A 13,684-nucleotide genomic window follows, 5' to 3' on the forward strand; every position below is an offset into this window, starting at 1 on the left:
GTCCTGGAAAGAATAGGAATTCAAGGCCCATACCTAAACATAGTAAAAGCCATATACAGCAAACCAGTTGCTAACATTAAACTAAATGGAGAGAAACTTGAAGCAATCCCACTAAAATCAGGGACTAGAAAAGGCTGCCCACTCTCTCCCTACTTATTCAATATAGTTCTTGAAGTTCTAGCTAGAGCAATCAGACAACAAAAGGAGATCAAGGGGATACAGATCGGAAAAGAAGAAGTCAAAATATCACTATTTGCAGATGACATGATAGTATATTTAAGTGATCCAAAAGTTCCACCAGAAAACTACTAAAGCTGATAAACAACTTCAGCAAAGTGGCTGGGTATCAAATTAACTCAAATAAATCAGTTGCCTTCCTCTATACAAAAGAGAAACAAGCCGAGAAAGAAATTAGGGAAACGACACCCTTCATAATAGACCCAAATAATATAAAGTACCTCGGTGTGACTTTAACCAAGCAAGTAAAAGATCTGTACAATAAGAACTTCAAGACACTGAGGAAAGAAATTGAAGAAGACCTCAGAAGATGGAAAGATCTCCCATGCTCATGGATTGGCAGGAATAATATAGTAAAAATGGCCATTTTACCAAAAGCGATCTACAGATTCAATGCAATCCCCATCAAAATACCAATCCAATTCTTCAAAGAGTTAGACAGAACAATTTGCAAATTCATCTGAAATAACAAAAAACCCAGGATAGCTAAAGCTATCCTCAACAATAAAAGGACTTCAGGGGGAATCACTATCCCTGAACTCAAGCAGTATTACCGAGCAATAGTGATAAAAACTGCATGGTATTGGTACAGAGACAGAAAGATAGACCAATGAATAGAATTGAAGACCCAAAAATGAACCCACCCACCTATGGTCACTGGATTTTTGACAAAGGAGCCAAAACCATCCAATGGAAAAAAGATAGCATTTTCAGCAAATGGTGCTGGTTCAACTGGAGGGCAACATGTAGAAGAATGCAGATCGATCCATCCTTATCACCCTGTACAAAGCTTAAGTCCAAGTGGATCAAGGACCTCCACATCAAACCAGACACACTCAAACTAATAGAAGAAAAACTAGGGAAGCATCTGGAACACATGGGCACTGGAAAAAATTTCCTGAACAAAACACCAATGGCTTACGCTCTAAGATCAAGAATCGACAAATGGGATCTCATAAAACTGCAAAGCTTCTGTAAGGCAAAGGACACTGTGGTTAGGACAAAACGGCAACCAACAGATTGGGAAAAGATCTTTACCAATCCTACAACAGATAGAGGCCTTATATCCAAAATATACAAAGAACTCAAGAAGTTAGACCGCAGGGAAACAAATAACCCTATTAAAAAATGGGGTTCAGAGCTAAACAAAGAATTCACAGCTGAGGAATGCCGAATGGCTGAGAAACACCTAAAGAAATGTTCAACATCTTTAGTCATAAGGGAAATGCAAATCAAAACAACCCTGAGATTTCACCTCACACCAGTGAGAATGGCTAAGATCAAAAACTCAGGTGACAGCAGATGCTGGCAAGGATGTGGAGAAAGAGGAACACTCCTCCATTGTTGGTGGGATTGCAGACTGGTAAAACCATTCTGGAAATCAGTCTGGAGGTTCCTCAGAAAATTGGACATTGAACTGCCTGAGGATCCAGCTATACCTCTCTTGGGCATATACCCAAAAGATGCCTCAACATATAAAAGAGACACGTGCTCCACTATGTTCATCGCAGCCTTATTTATAATAGCCAGAAGCTGGAAAGAACCCAGATGCCCTTCAACAGAGGAATGGATACAGAAAATGTGGTACATCTACACAATGGAATATTACTCAGCTATCAAAAACAATGACTTTATGAAATTCGTAGGCAAATGGTTGGAACTGGAAAATATCATCCTGAGTGAGCTAACCCAATCACAGAAAGACATACATGGTATGCACTCATTGATAAGTGGCTATTAGCCCAAATTCTTGAATTACCCTAGATCCTAGAACAAACGAAACTCAAGACAGATGATCAAAATGTGAATGCTTCACTCCTTCTTTAAATGAGGAAAAAGAATACCCTTGGCAGGGAAGGGAGAGGCAACGATTAAAACAGAGACTGAAGGAACACCCATTCAGAGCCTGCTCCACATGTGGCCCATACATATACAGCCACCCAACTAGACAAGATGGATGAAGCAAAAAAGTGCAGACCGACAGGAGCAGGATGTAGATCGCTCCTGAGAGACACAGCCAGAATACAGCAAATACAGAGGCGAATGCCAGCAGCAAACCACTGAACTGAGAATAGGACCCCCGTTGAAGGAATCAGAGAAAGAACTGGAAGAGTTTGAAGGGGCTTGAGACCCCATATGTACAACAATGCCAAGCAACCAGAGCTTCCAGGGACTAAGCCACTACCTAAAGACTATACATGGACTGACCCTGGACTCTGACCCCATAGGTAGCAATGAATATCCTAGTAAGAGCACCAGTGGAAGGGGAAGCCCTGGGTCCTGCTAAGACTGAACCCCCAGTGAACTAGACTATGGGGGGAGGGCGGCAATGGGGGGAGGGTTGGGAGGGGAACACCCATAAGGAAGGGGAGGGGGGAGGGGGATGTTTGCCCAGAAATCGGGAAAGGGAATAACACTTGAAATGTATATAAGAAATACTCAAGTTAATAAAAAGAATACTATATTTTCTTAATCTTTGGTTGAGAAAAAATTAAATCTTTAAAATTATATATATATAAATATGTCTTATAATAAACAAAATCATTTGTCATTGGCCAAACAAAGCTTATAATAATATGTGTTTGTTGTGAGCAGATTCAGATCCTTGCATGTTTTAGAATCATAAACACAGAGTATGTCAATCAGTATTGTGTCTCCATAGTTGTAGCTATTTTATCTCATTGCATTAAAATATCACATAATAATAGAAAGTATAACATCTTAAAGAAATGCACTTATGTGTATATATGCAAACTTTACCTCATATATGAGGAGATTCTGGGAATAACCACTTAGTTCTCAAAGTCAAATTCTGCCGTTATCTCTCTGTGGCTTGCCTCCTCCTCTCATGCCACTAGCTGTCACATTTGTTAGAAATTCAGTTCTCCACTTAAGCATCTTCCACGATCTCGAATCATTTTAACTTCTTTTCTGCAATCATCATTTTTTCCTGAATTTTACTTAACCACTTGGGTAAATGCATTTATTGTTGCTTGACTCAAAGGATTTCATCCAGTCTTTACCTATGTGATTTCTTGGGATGATCTGGGTCTCCTTTTACAACCCTTGCCTCCTCTGCTCTTTTATTAACCCTGTCTGCTCTTTCTTGTCAGGGTGATTTCCCTACTACCAATGATCATTGGAGTCCATCATTCTTCTCTTGTCTCATCTCATTCACACATTCCTCATCACCAATTTCATCCAACTCCATCATTTAAAGTAGTACTAATATTTCACAAGCATTTGTCATCAGCCTAGGGATCGCCTTGATAGAGTGACATTTGGATTTTCCCTGTAAATATCTCTACTTTGATAGCTCATGGTGAGACGGTGACAATAAACACAATTGAAATTGGTTCCATTTTGTCTCAGCTTGCATATTTTCCTCATGTTCTCCACATATATTCTTTGAAAATTGGCCAAAAAAAGAAAGAACGAAAGAAAGAAAAGAAAAAGAAAAAGAAAATTGAGTCAGCATTCACAACAGTCACTTTCTCAAACATGCTGCATGTTCTTGACTTAAAATTTTGCTAGGATTCTGGTTTTCAGGATAGTATTTAAACAACTTTTAAAGATTTACACGTTCTTTCATGTGTTGTCCAAACTTAGATTTTCATATGCTCATTTCAGATTTACCCTCTCCACCTCTGTGCTACAGCCTATCCCTCATTCTTGTTATTTGCTGGTATATTTCTCTTTGATATCATCATTCACATATTTAATTAACAACTATGAATGCATTTTTGAAGGTGTGGAACCTTCTCAAAAAGCTGTAAATTAGACTACCTTATTTACGACCTAGTTGCACCACTCATGAGCATACACACAAAGAAATCTATAACCACTACAGAGACATTTGCATGCCCGTGTTTGTTGTTACTGCTTTCACAGTAGCAAGGGCATGACATCATCCCTCATGACTATCTACAGACGACTTAATAATGAAAATGTGGTATTTATGTAATGAGGTTTTGTTTAGTTGTAGAGAAAAATGAAAGCACAAAATTTGCAGGGAAATGGATGTCACTAGACTATATTATTTTAAAGAAATCCAGAGAGACAAATATATGTTCTATTTCATATATAGATTCTAGTCTAGTAAATATGTATATGTAGATGGGAGAAAAACAAGGGGAAAGGACTGGAAAATGGAGAGAGAGTCATGTGACTGAAAGAAGCATATATCTAAAGAGAGGGATGGGAGGACAGCAGAACATAATAGAAAGGAAAAATACAGAGGCAACAAAATACAACATGGAAAAGAGAATGAATTGAATCCAACAAGCTGAAATGTTTATGGAAACCCATAAGTAAAAAGAAACATTAAGGAAGAAATTTTTGAAAAGCAAGTAAGGGAGGAGGAGTAAGTTACCACCTATGGGACAGCATTCAAATAGTGTGGGCACACCATACCCGCGTCCTGAGGCAACCACACACATTGGTACGTTATCTTTGTGACATCAACCATCCATGCTGCAATGTGTTCTGTTTGTTTGTTGTTGCTCTGGTTTTTATTTTGTTTTTACCTAGTGACAGGATACCTTGCAGAAAGAACATAAGGAGAGTTTTATTTTGACTCAAGGTTCTGGGAATGCGCTTCATTCTTGCAGGGCAGGGGTGCTGGTGTTGGAAGCTTAAGTGGCTTTGTCTGTAGTAGGAAAGCTTACAGCTGACTTGACACAGAGAGCTAAGGCCTATATAAATAACCCTTCATGTCCACCTGCTGTGACTCATATCGACTAAGAAATTTCTAATTGCTAAGGATTCCACTTCTCAAAATAGTACTCCAAGGTGGGGGACCCTATGTTCAAACAATGATCCTGAGGGGGAACATTTCCCATTGAAGTCAGAACACACCAATGAAATGAGTAAGAGTCAGAAAAGAGATCTAAGATGGAGCCTTAAATGTGAATGACAATCGGTGATCATACTTTAGGGAGACACAAGAACAAGTATATCTTGTTCATGGATGTAGTTCTCCAGTTGTTTAATTGGGCACCCTGAATTGTATTTGTGTTACTTCGTTTGAAGGATATAAGATGGTTTTTTTTTGAAGACCAGGTTTCTCCACACAAGAGTTCTGGCTGTCCTGGAAGTCCCTTTGTAGAGCAGGCTGGTCTCTAATTCGCAGAGATCCACCTGCCTCTGCTGTGTGCAGATTAAAAGTATGTGTCACCGCTGTCAGGCATAAGATCACTTTTGATGTCACCAGTGGCTAGCCAAATAAGGACCTTAGCAATACAAGTAATCTTTTTTTTAATGATTTCTGAGTTCAGAATTCTTAGAACCTGTGTGCCCATTATCAAAGTATTTTTACAAAGAACTCACGTGACTACAAGTATCTCTTTGCTTTTCCATTCATTTTTCTGGATATTTTACATGTTCTACAAACCATTTATCTTAGATTGAACAACTCTCATGTGTTTTACTTAAACATTTTGCTTCCTGGGTATATACATCATTCTTAAAATAATTTAAAGTCTTAGTCTCTGTTTTTACAGCCTAGAGATTCATTCATGTAATAGAATGGCCTACTGAGGATATCTGAATCTTTTGACCATATGATTTGATGCTTCTTTTGGGGGGGTTGGGGAGGATGTAGCTGTGAATTTTTTTCTCTTGAAGCAAGATTTTCTGAAGATTATGATTCAGTGTTGGCCCATGACAGGCTACAAAACACGAGTCAACTCCGCCTTCTTCCTTCACTTGCTCTTGCAGAACTCTCCTGCTACATCTGCCTACCTGGAGGTCGTCATGGTTTTATGAAGCCCAAACTCTTCCACTTCATAATATTCCATGGAGAATCCGTAATGCCACATGAGCACAGTGTCCTTGATGGTTTTCATTCAGAACTTGTACTATGAAAGCTTGGCTGCTTCGTCTTCCGATCTACGTGAATTTTAAACAATTGTTCATTAGTAGATACTGGAATACCTGTTATTTCCTAACTTTGGCTTGTCTTCTCTTTTCACATCTTATTTCTCAGCTGCCTGACATACAATCCAGGTACCCCACAAAGGGCACATCAGAAGAGATCAGCTCATAGCCAGATGAAATCTATATCAACTATTTTGGAAAGATTTTTCTTGCAGGACACTACTTAAGTCTTTAAAATAGTTTAACCCTATTATGTTAATTTTAAAGATAATATTTCTCTAGGTTGTTTCTACCTTCTGGCTATTACAAATAAGGCTGTTATGAATATAGTGGAGCCCGTGTCCTTGTGGCATAGTGGCACATCTTTTGGGTATATGTCCAGGAGTGATAAACTTGGGTCTTGAGGTAGAATGATTCCCAATTTTCTGAGAAACCACCAAATTGACTTCCAAAGTAGTTGTACATGTTTGCACTCCCACCAGCAATGGAGGAATGTCCCCCTTGCTCCACATCCTCCCCAGCATGTGCTGTCACTTGAGTTTTAGGTCTTAGCCATTCTGAAAGGTGTAAAGTGGAATCTCAGAGTTGTTTTGATTTGCCTTTCCCTGATGACTGCTTCACTGTCTGGCCTCGTGGGGAGAGGATCCTTCTAGTCCTGCTGTGACTTGATTTGCTAAAGTGAGTTGATGCCCATAGGGGGCCTTCACTTCTCCTAGGAGAAAGGGAGAGGGATGGGGGTGCAGGACTGTGTGATGGTGGGACTGGGAGGAGTGGAGGGAAGGCAAAGGAAGGGCTTCCACAGGGATGTAAAGTGAATTATTAAAGGAAGAAAAGATACTACCATTTCTACATATTATTCTAAGACATATATTTTTATTCTTCATTGCTCAGTGAGTTGAAACTCTATCTGAAATGAGAATTATCCTCATCAGGTGTTTTAATTAGTCAGTGTACTTAGTCTCAATGCCTGTTTACATATGTCTGTGAACACTAACCAGAAGGGGATTTTTTACGTAATGTTTTATCCAATGGTTTCCACCCAAAGAACAAAGATAAATGTATCGAGAATATTTTTCTCCCATAGCAAACTTCATAATAGTCTAAGGAGATATTGACATTAGAAACATTAGGCATGGAGTATTTTTCTACCTAAATTATAATTTTGTTTTTTTAATGATACATTATTTTAGAATGATTGTTATACTCATTTATCTCCACATGTGTTTCTCTTAGGGCTAATGCCATCTTGTATTAATGATATAAAACTCCCATATATATATATATATATATATATATATATATATATATATATATATATTATGTTTTCAAAGAATAACTAACAGCCTACATTCTTCAAGAACACTAAAATAGCATTAGTTTTTATTTGAAATTCTAATATACATTTGTCAAACTGCTAGTTTACTGTCATCCTATGCATGCATACAGGCTGACTGACTGTGTGCACTGTGTTATTTTTATATTAAAGAGCATCTTTGCAGAGACAACAACTAGTGTATAGTATAAGCTTAACAGTAAACATGAAGGCCAGTGAAAATAAGGCTCCTGTTTGATAAATATTTAGTATGAGATTTGCTATCTGAGTACAATTCTTGTATTACTCCATTTTATTGTTTATGATTTTTTTTGCCTATATGCATGTCTATATGTCTTATGCATGCCTGATACCAGTGGAGACCAGAAGTCTTTGACTCCTGCATAATGGTGTAACAGAACATTGTGTGCTGCCATATGAAGGGTGGGAACTGAACCTGAGTGCTCTTCACCACTAAGCTATCCCATCAGTCCTTATTTCATTTATTTTAATAATATTATTAATTTCTTAGTATGATCATATTCACTCCAAACCCTTTCATATTCATCCAGCTTCCCACACCCCAATATCATATTATCTTCTTTTTTGTTTTATAGGTTCATGGAGTCCAATTTGTGCTGTACATATAATCTTGGTTGTGTAGATGTCCACTGGACCATGGTCAACCTACCAAGGGTCATTCCCTCTAAGAAAATCCTTAATTTCTCTTTCCCAATAGCTCTCATTTGACTATATAGTTTCAGCTAAGTGTGGGGCTTTGTTCCTGCCTCCCTGTCCTTGCTGTGGCTTTGTGAAGCCTAGGCTTTCACAGTCATATGCATGCTGCCAAAAACATATGCGATCTACATAAAATTGCCATATTGTGTTTGGGAAACACTGTCTCATTGTCATCTGCCCCTTGTGATTCTTACAATCATTATGCTCCCTCTACTATGATGGTTATGAACTTTGTGGGAGGGACATGTTATAGATGTCCTACTTAGGACTCAGGCTCTGACGTCTGTGATTCTCTGTACTTTGAGCGGTTATTAGTCTCTGTATAAATCACCAGCTACATCATGAAAAAAATTTCTCTGTTGAGGGTTAGGCTAATTCATTAATCTCCAGGTATAATGATGTCATTAGAATTTGGTTTAATACTATATACATTTAATGAAATAACAGTATTAGGTTCTTCTTCTAGGGTTTATGACCTACCAGAACATGTTTATGGCCATAATCATAGTCTTACTAGTGGAACTACATATTACAGAGCAAATCTAAATGATAATAGTAAGTATTTGGTTACATTTATAACGTTTTGCATCTTATTAAACTTTTATATACCAGGAAAAGTTTAAAATGTTTTTTTCCATCTGTTAGGTCACTTTTTTTGCCAAGAGCATAAAGAAGTCATGCTTACGTTTTTGCTAAAATGTCTTTATTATTCTTCAGGGTTTAAAGCTTTTGCAGACCCTCTTAGATACTGCAAAGTGAGCTCTTCTCACTACCGTGATGTGAGGGAAATGTGCCATTTCAGGTTGTCTTAGGAAGTATGCTTTCTCTACTATCTCCATATAAGAAGCGAAGAGCCGGACACAAATGGGGACAGGTACCTGAACTACATTTCAGTAGAAAGTAACTGCTCCCCAATTCTTGCCGTTGAAGGTAGAAAGAGGGAAGAATTAATTACAGCTGCTGTGTATATTGTGTTGTTTTTACTTCCCCTAAGTAATTGAGCATAATGATATGGTATGACTTTTCTTTAGAAGTTAAAGTGTGTTGCCTTGGTTTACTTGGAATGCATATGTAGACCAGAAGTCATACCTCTGCATGCGTATGTTTTTGCCTTCCAAGTGTTGGAGTAAAGGCATATACTACAAGACTCAATACAATGCATGCCTATTGAAAGGTGGAAATGACTTTTCTAATCTAGAGTCCTGTTTTAAAATTTTTTAAACTACTTGTATATTCTGAATATTGATCCTCAATAGATGTATAGATGGCAAACATTGAATCCCATGCTGTAGGCTTCCTTTGCACTTTGTTCATTGTTTCTATTGCTGTACAAACTCGGTATTTTTTTCCAGAAGTCTATTTGTCTGTGGCTTTCACCGCTTGTCAAAAAATGGTTTTTTTGGAGGAGATGGAGGTCATCAACTAGTAAAAATATAGACAACTGACTTTCCAATACCCATTCTCAGTACATCTAAAATCTAACTCCTAAACCTAATGCTCAGGGAACATCATGGAAGAGGGGGAGATACAGAAGGACAAAGAGTCTGCTAGGAGTAGAGGAATTTTAATCCAATAACATGGCTCTGGCAAGGGATCATATCAAAGATATGATCTGGTTGGAATACGGACAAACCTTCAGTATATACATTTAATCCCAAATGGTGATGTCTAATGGAGAGGTAGAAAAAGTGATGTGTCAGAGAAAGATTTGACAGGATATTCAGAGATAGGATATGCCTAGTTCTCATGAGATCAGACAGGAAAGAGACTACTTAAGAGCAGTGAGGGGGAGAGACATCATTTCTGTTCAGAGAAATTCAGGTCGATTAATACAGTTCAGTCTGTGGAGTTCAGTCTTTCCTAGAACAGAAATTCGGTGAGAAGTTGAGAGAAGCGAATTTGAATCAGTTAGCTTGGAAAGCAGTTTAGGCCAGAATGCCTGAGTTGAACTTCAAGCGAGAGTTTAGAAAGAGCTAGAAAGATTACATATATTCAGCAATAAGTCTCCGAGACTGAACCATTCTAAACCTAGCAGACAAAGACTGGAAGCTGAAGCCTTTAAGGTCTGGGCTTTCAGATATTTAGATTGCACAGAGGCTAGAATCTTCTAGGCCTAGAACTAGGCATAGTTAATACAGAGTAAGAAATACTTTTGACTTAGCCTAAGCCATGTATTTGTAAAGCTTGGGTACAGCTCTCATCTCATCATTTCATCTGAGGAAATAAAAGCAACATTTATAGCTAGGAGATAATGTATTCTATCTATGACAAGGGACTATACCCTTGAAATTATAACAATATAGTCAATGGCATTATCTGGCATCTTAAATGCTGGAAGGCATTTCAACTAAATGAAGAACTACAGGCAATTAATGACTGTGGAGAGGAATAATTACGCTTTTCAAGGAATGAGCCCCTGATAAGCTATCTAATTCTAAGTAATAAGCCCAAAATACACACACATCTAAGTAATAGTCATGGAATCAATAGATTGTGTGTGTGTGTGTGTGTGTGTGTGTGTGTGTGTGTGTGGTGTGTATTTATATACATACATATTCTTGTATATATGAACATGTATATGTAACAACAATAACAAAGGAAGAGGTGAGGGAAGCATGGAAAGGGCAGCTGGGGAAAACAAAAATTAGCTTAATACAATAGTCATGTATGACATTCTTATAAAATAATAAAATTATTTTTTAAAAAAGAAGTGAAAATCATTACTTACACCTAAAGCCATACTGAATTTTAAATTCAGTAATAAGCATCTGGTTTTTGAGAAGGAATGGGTTTGCTTTATTTTACAGATTTTAGGTCACACTCTATCACTGCAGGGAGTCAGGGAAGGAACTCAAGGCAGCAACCTGGAAGAAGCAGGAACTGAAGCGGAGGCCTTGGAGGAACACTGCTTACACGGCTGGCTTGGCCCATTATTTCATACCACCTAATGCCACCTGCCTCCTCTACAATTAATAGTGGCTGAGAGGAGTTAGTCTTCTCCTGGGATGAGCCCCTGATAAGTTATCTAATCCTAAATGGTAAACCATGTATGGCAACACACACACACACACACACACACACACACACACACACACACACACTGGGCCTTCTCATATCAATCACTAATTAAGAAAATGCCCCACAGACTTGCCTACAGGCCAATCAATAAACACATATATTTTATCTAATTATTTCACTCACAACAAAATCAACTTTATACACAAGCAAAATATGGTTAACTATTTGCCAAAATGGTTACCTATATAGTTGAAATTAGAAGACACTGAGATGCACACCCATTTTAATCAGTTATTACTTGCCTTGTATTTGTATTGAAAACATCCTTATATGTGAAAAATTAATTTGTGTTATTTACTGTCTTTGTTATTTTTCATAGCTTATCCCTAATTACTTATTTTCTTTGATGCATAATCTTATGAAACTTTATTGTACATTCAAATCCATCTTGATTATCAGTAACATAAAACCTTTTAGCATACCTCATGAGTTGTTTTTTCATCACTCATTGGCTGTGTTTCCACTCACTATCACAACATCCCTAGTGGTCAACTATGAACAATTTTGCTTCCTGTTCCTGTGACCTTAAGTTCTGCTGACCTAGAAGTTTTGGTTCTTGACAAGGGAGTCCAGCCAGGAAACAAAGCAAACATTCCATTCAACTAAAAGTTCAGACTTCCCAGGCTACTTCCCCTGGTGAAGCCTCTGATGTTCTTAAGCCAAGAGGCTAAGAAAGGAGTAATGGTGTTGTTAGGGGGATTTATTGGTCCAAACTACCCAGTATTGAGATTCTCCTAATACCTCGTGCAGAGGAACTGAGGTGAAATTCAAGATTTAACAGAACAAGGAGGATTAAGGCTATGATACACCATAGTGATTTACGGACATTTCATGTACCTTTAATGTCAATATCTGAAAATAGGGACAGAGAAACCAGGAAAAACTTACAGAATACATCTCATCACTATCAGCAGATATTCTCAAGAGACCAAAGGTCTCACAGTGAATGGTGACTTCAATCTAGTGTCTTTGAATATCTAAGCTGCTAAAGGTGGGAGAGGACACATCTTGCCAGCATCATTTCTTTGGTAGATAAAGGCACTAATTCAAGGGGAGTCAAGGAGTTCTGTGAGAACAAGCTTACACAGCTAGGTAGGATGGAAAAGTCTATTATATACATGCTACATGGGCCAATTGTATTGTTTCTTTGCAAGGGAGATAAAGAAGATTGTATGGGAAGTGCGTTAGATCCTTTAGGGCATTTCTTGGTGTTATCATGTATTTGTGTTTAAAGTCAACAGGAAACAACCACAATCCAATCCAGGCAAAACAGAAAAGGTCAAAATTCTTCATGAATGTAGGTAAGAGTCACTCCTCTCAGTTCTCAAGAACTACTGAGGTACTTTGTAAGTGTGGAAGAACAGAATGTGGAATGAAGGAAGGTATTTATAGCTTGAGGCTACATGACCATATGCAGAAGTGTACATTGTAATTAACATAAGTGTTTCTATCATATGTTTTTTTATTATGTTTGTATATATTGATATAGTATATAATAAAAAGATATATAGTATATATCTTTGGCATTCCAATTAAGACTGAAGACATCACATAGACTGTAGACTGTATCACATATAGCCTGGTGCACTCAATGATTACAGGATTTCTTAGCCTTACCATTAAGAGACAGGCATTGTAAAACTGGCCAGACCACAATCTATAATCCATTTATGTATTTTCATTATATCAGGTCTTTTCCTTTAGAGAATCTGGCTGATACTAATATTTCATTTGATATTCAGAACATACAGAGGTGAAAGAATCAGTATATATATATATATATATATATATATATATATATATATATACTGAGTTTTGTGCCATACTCATTGTAAATAAAAAATATAGAAAGTGATGTTTGTAATAAAATGTAGAAAAGGAGCATTATTTATCCATAACTATGATCCTGTATGTGCCTATGAACTAAACCATATTTTAAACTTATGTAGTAATAGTACTAACAAAATGGTGGCTAATATCACCCTTGATAAATGTAGTCAACTATATGGAGATTATATCTCCCCATAATCTTTAATTTACCATCTATTAAAATCAGTAGGAGCAAGTGATGACCTTAACATTAAATCTGTTTATGTATAATATAAAGTATATGAAGGCTTTTCACTTCATGAATGAATATTCAGTAGTTTGTTTTTTAAGTTTCTCTTAATACTTAGGCAGTGATTATCAAAATGGGATGCTGACCTAGCAGGACTAGTATCGATTTGGAACTTTTCAGAAATTATAATGTTGAGACAGCAGCACCTTAGACCTGGTGGATGCTATGAGAGTTGGGCCCAAGCAACGTTCATTATGAGACCTGGATATTTTCTTGCATGCTCAATTTGATGGTCAATAAACTACATGAACTTTCACAGATGGTGATTCATGTGTTCTTGCCAATGGGCTAATCTAATTCCCTCACAAACTTACTTCTTGTAG

Source organism: Rattus norvegicus, chromosome 7 (genome assembly GCF_036323735.1).
Source record: "Rattus norvegicus strain BN/NHsdMcwi chromosome 7, GRCr8, whole genome shotgun sequence".
NCBI lineage: Eukaryota > Metazoa > Chordata > Mammalia > Rodentia > Muridae > Rattus > Rattus norvegicus.